The sequence below is a fragment of the Xiphophorus hellerii genome, chromosome 23 (assembly GCF_003331165.1).
Source record: "Xiphophorus hellerii strain 12219 chromosome 23, Xiphophorus_hellerii-4.1, whole genome shotgun sequence".
NCBI classification, from domain to species: domain Eukaryota; kingdom Metazoa; phylum Chordata; class Actinopteri; order Cyprinodontiformes; family Poeciliidae; genus Xiphophorus; species Xiphophorus hellerii.
The window spans coordinates 14,928,897-14,934,896 of record NC_045694.1 but is presented as its reverse complement, the minus strand read 5'-3'; positions in this window follow the sequence as shown (position 1 = coordinate 14,934,896).

Below are 6,000 nucleotides of genomic sequence, written 5' to 3'. Positions count from 1 at the left end.
AATAAGACAGAACACAAAAAGCTTTGCATTTTATCATGCATTAATGTAGAGAAATGTTTTTCATGTAGGTTGCTGCAATTTGCTCAGACCAAATTAAGCGTGAATAGGACTACACAGCTGCAGGCATTACTTTTACTTATTCCCACCACTTTTGTTTTCCTTTTCATATATTAGTTATCATCATATGTGTGGTGCTTGCAGATGTGCTAACCTGAAGTAACATCATTCGTGAACTGGAAAAGGGTTCAGATCGTTAGTGCCTTCAGAGAGATGTTGAGTCTATAGATATATATTACAGAATCAGTCCTGATTGCACTGTACATCTCTGGTTCTGAAAGCATGGGTGATACAGTGAATCGTTTATCATTTAGTCCTGATTTGTAAATACAAATCATCCTAACAGCTCACAGGAACAGTGCAGCAGCATTTCTGAAACTAAACATAGCCACATATCTTAAAGGACCAAAGCAGTGTAAAAAAAGAAAAAGAAAAAAAAGATTTTAGTTGCAATCAAACTGAGTCCTTCACATGGGAAGTCGGTATCCTTATCTACTGCCGCACTGAGCAGCCACATGTAACGGCCTTTGCAGGGAAAGTGAAATCCACAGCTTCCTGTAGTAATCAGGGGTGCTGATCCCAGCTGTAAACATCAACCAGTCTTCATATTCTTTTAGATTTCTTTAATCAGATTTGTTGTCTTTGTATGTGCTTTCAGGGCTATTTATGGATCTTCTATGTCCTTCTGACTTTAATAATATAATAAAAAGACACCCGAAGCTTCAGTCTGTATGACTGAAGTCCTTTTTCAATTTCCAAAAGAAGAAATTACCAAAATTGTACACCAAGATCTCCAGCATTCTTTGCCACTGTTCTTTTAGGAATGATTGCCACAACATTTCTTCAGCCTCAGCATGTCCTACTGTAAGTGTCTCAAGTGAATGGACCGATAATAACAGTGCAGACCTGTTCTTTGTATGTTTTATTGACTTGCTCCAGGGTCTTCAGAGGGTCTCACTCTCCTTCACCTGGAAGACTAATCACAGGCTGCTCCCTAGCTTGTGAGGTGAAAAACTCTCTTAAAGACCACCATGCCCTGAACATAAGTTCAGAGTACAGCTCTCTTTAGACAACTAGTATGAGTCACTTGCCAAGGCCGAAAATGATGGTGCAACATGTATTACATTACTGACTTGTATGGGAGAGAATGACAGAATAAGCTCTGGATAAACTCCTCCATTATATTCCCGAAGAACATTACTTTTTTTTTTTTATTGAACAGCTGTACCCTGTAAACTCTCTACTCCCAGGCAACTTTTGTGCATTCAAACCATGTTTGTTTGGTGAATTTCTGTCACTGAGGTCTTTTCAGAAGAGACAACAGTTGTTTATATTCACAAATGTCATTTTATATCTAATAAATCAGGGTTACTGTGCATATTATCAGTGTCCAGTGAAAATGTATATGTCCCAACAGTATTTTTGTGATAAATTGATCGGGAAACCGCAGCAAACACAATGGTTATTAGGATGTGGGATGTTTTTGCATCTTATGCTTTACATCTCCACCACAGCCTGTTATTGTTTCTCAATCATTCACCAGGGTAAAGAGGAATCAGGTTTATTCAGATTTAGCGATAATTTCTGTCAATGCATGCCTACAAGATTGTTTCGGAAATAGCCTTGAAGAAATTATAAAACGTTTTCAATAGGAAAGTAAACTGATTAGTCTTGCTGCTAACTGATGTACTTTACTGTACTATCAATAAATTATAGAATTCAAGTCCTTGGTGAAATAAATATTAAAACATCATATTAGGCTGACATTTTCAATCCATTATAATCAGCTTAAAAGAAAATAAAAGCATTTGATGCATGCAACTTTATGTAAAAGTTAGTTTACATGTTTATTCAGACCTTTGAATTGACATTTATTACTATAGTACTAACAAATTCTGTCATTTTTACTTCAGTGTTATAGATTTTATGAGTTACCTTAGATGGATTTGCTTGCATTTGGCACACATAGTCAAACCCCATGGAGCCCTAGACCCATTAAACATACACTATTAAACATAATCGTTGCTTTCCAGAACTCTTTTGGATTTTCCCGTTGAAGATCTGAAACAATATGGATGTGTTTTGAAATTAGAGTTAATGAACAGTAATTTTTCACCACCTTGTAACTGGTTATGGGGAAAAAATATATATATTTTTTAATTTAATGAAAGCATTGTGTCCAAGCTCCAAATGTGTTTTTATGCATTTTGAAAATGACATGCCCAAAATGAATTTATCTCAGGAAGGAAGAAAGCCACTTGCAGCTCCAGAGCTGCAGGTTCCATCTCACTATAAGGAAGTTGACCATGTCAAAGGTTTTGGACGAGGCACTTTGGAGCACATCTGGTGCAGCTGGACCACTGGTACAGAATAGTCCATTTCCTACCACTGAATGAAGGGCTTGTGCGATTAGGAAACCCCTTGTTCAGAGTAGAAGGTGCACAATTCAGGTTCATGCAGAGCAGGAAATTGTGAGACTATGAAGCACTGAGATTAAGTGCTTAATCTGAGATTAAGGCAGGTGAATCATTCATAATTTAATTACAATTATTTAATTTTATTTGCTTACATATAGATATTGGGGCCAAGGCCGGTGGTTTTGCCACTGTTGAGTTACTTGTATTCATCTGCTTGACATGTGATGGCACTGTGTGGATTATTTGTTCAGCTTTTATTAGAATATTAGTTAAACCAAATGAAAATTTAATTTAATTTCATCATCTTATGATGGAGAAAAATAGATTCACTTGATTTTTTTTAAACTCTGTTAGTCAAGATGACAACAAAAAAAATCTAGCACAGCCTCCAGAAAGAACAAGAATCTGATCATATATCAAATGAAGGCTAGCTGTAAAACTGAATGAGGACATTTTACTCAGCTTCATATATCAAAAAATATATTTGGTGCTACATGTGCTTTTAGAATATCTTATAATGAACGTGAATGTAAATGTAAAGCAATAAACAGAGTTGCATTATTTGTCCTACCATAACTGAAGAGACTTGGTTAGTTAATTGTTACAATGTGGAGACGTATTGTGCAGCAGCAAATTTAAGATAAAAACTCCTAGAGAATGATTCCCTCCACCCCCCAAAAATATATATATATATATCAGTGAGATACTGTGCTTGTTTAAATAATACTGAAAATGTTATGTGTGAGTTTTTCTGCACAATGCCGAGCCAAAGTCAAGAAAAAGTAAAGGTTTTGTTTCTTCAATGCAGCACACCACCAGCCTGTAATTGTTCTTTTGTCTGAGCTTTTGTTTAACAGTCTGATGTACAAAGGAAATTATTTTCACTTTTATTCAGACTTACTCTGCTTTGCTTTGTACATTGAAACTAATCTATAATTTAATGGCAGCAGCATACACAAAACAAGCTTGACAAAGCAAGAACAAAACAAATTTCAGAGAAGAATCAATTAAATTAGAGAAGAGACACATAATTATTGATTATTTTTAATAAATTATTTTTTTAGAGTTATGGATTGGAGACAAAAAACTTATGTTTGAAAGCTGCAGTATGTACCTTTTAGAAAGAATGTTTTTTGCATATTTGTTAAAACTGTCACCATGTTGTGACAGTATGTTATGAGACAGAAAATTTATGAAAAGATTGATCTCCCCCACATTCTCCTTAAGCTGTTATTGGTGTCTGAAAAAATGCACCTAGTCCCGATCAAAAACAACCAACCAGAGCCAGGAGGAAGGTCTTAGCGATGTCAATCAATGCTGCTAAATGCTAAATGTGCTAATGGCAGAGAAACAACTTACCATTACAGAAAAATTGTTTATCTGCCATCATCAGTGGCCATGGTAACTTGTCCTAAACAGGCATATACTGATAGCGTTAGCAGAAAGCAATAAGAGCAGGGAAATTGGGAATGAGCAGTGGCATATAGTATTGATTGACAGCTCCAAGTCCCGCCTCCGGGTTCTGATTTGTTGTTTCTAGTTAGTACTGAGAGAAGGCAGAGAAGCTTGATTTCTTTCACAAATTAACATTGACTATTTAATAACAAACTGTCACAATATAGCGACAGTTTCAACAAATATGTTTCATACTGTAGCTTTAAATAAGGGATATAAATATCTAACTTTTTTGGCAGTTGATTTTTTTTGTAGCAAGTTATTAAAACCATACCAGTCTTGGTGGGATTAGGTTTAGTACATTAACTCATCAAAATAATCTTCAAAGTGAAGGTAGAGCTGAGCTTTTACAACACGGGTGTAACTATCATCACCTTCCTTTGCTCTGTTTAATAGTTTGCTCAACAATAATTGTATCAGTGAAGCTGGTCATCTGACAAAAGTTCTGCTATGATTGTTTTAAGGCTGCTGAGATCATTGTAGGTTTTTTTTCTTAAGAAAGATTATCTTATTTACCATCATGAAGGATTTCTTTTATAACTTGCATTCAGAATCCGTGTATAATGTTCCCACTTCTTTGTTGTCTTCAGACAGACTCATCACTGACAAACCCTCAGACAAACAAGTTAGTGTGTGGTTGGATATCACAACTCAATCAATCACTTTAACATAGGTGTGTGAGCTTGCATAATGTCTCCCGGAGACCGTTTACAATCTGACAAGCAATAATGAATGCCAGTAGACTTATGGCCCCGAAAGATAAACTTTAATCAGCCTCCTTTGCCTTTGTCTTGTTTGAGCATGCCCTTGCATATCCTACAATGTATGCATGGCAGCAAAAGCAAATAGCAAATGGGAACTTATTTAAAATTTTTCATTTAAATGTGAAGACCTTTCCTAATATAATCACCATCATAAAATTGCCTGAAGTGACCCTTCAATCAATCTCTGTTTGATTCATTTTAACCACAGACTGTTGTTCCATTAACTAAAGTGCATGCACTGCATTCTATAAACGTGGGCATTTTCTGCAGATTTCTATCTGCAAATGTCAAGATTCCTTCAAGTCGTTCTCTAGGGAGTAATTTGCACAGAAAGGTTTAAATTTAGTTTAAAATATTGTCCCTTTATGTTAGCAAAAAATTGCTGCTTTTGCTACATTTTTTTTAAAAATACACTTACTCTTTAGAGATAGTCTGGAGAAGAAAAAAACCCCATTTTGGATTAATAATTTAAGGTAAATAAGGTAATTTTTTGACAGTCCTCAAACTTGTAATAATTACAAACTATATTTTGTGGCATATAGTTTGTGGCACAATAATCTCTGCTTATAATTTTGGGGAAAATGATCAAATAATTTGTACAATTTGATATCTACAATATGTAGTATGATTGTTGATGGCAAATTTATCTTAAAAGTGAGAAATAAAGAGACCATAAAATATAAATAAATCACAATCCATCTTTCAATTGTTTATCAATCCAGATATGTAACTACACAAACACTTTTGACAATAAAAAGATGTTTGACACTCCAAGATGCAAATCAACATAAGCCCTACAGAAAGACAATGTTTATGAGTCTTACAATGGTAGACTGTACAGAGTTAGGGGAGAACAGAGAATGCAACAAGTTGCTCAAAACACAGACACTATTGTGAGATAACATTAAACACCAGACGACATAGTTACATGGCTGGAATATTTGATCTCCAAGAAGAAACCGAAGCAAGCAATGTTATACTGTGAGCTCTGTGTGAAAATAAAATAAAGCACAGTTACAATGGGTAATCGTCTGTGAGGTGTGAAAGAAACTCAGGGCAACTACTGAGGTGTCCTCTAGCACTTTGGCTTGTGTTAATTAAACAGAAATTAAAGAAATAATAAGGATGTCTTTTTTTAAAAAATGCAAATGGTATAAATTGTTTTCTCACAAACCTTTGCATGTGGCCCACATTGCTTTAAAAAGGAAGAGACATATTAAAGAAAAGGTCACACCAAATAATATTCTTTTTCAAAACACGTCACACAGTTGAAGCATCACTGGAAAATAATAGGTGAGATAAAAAAC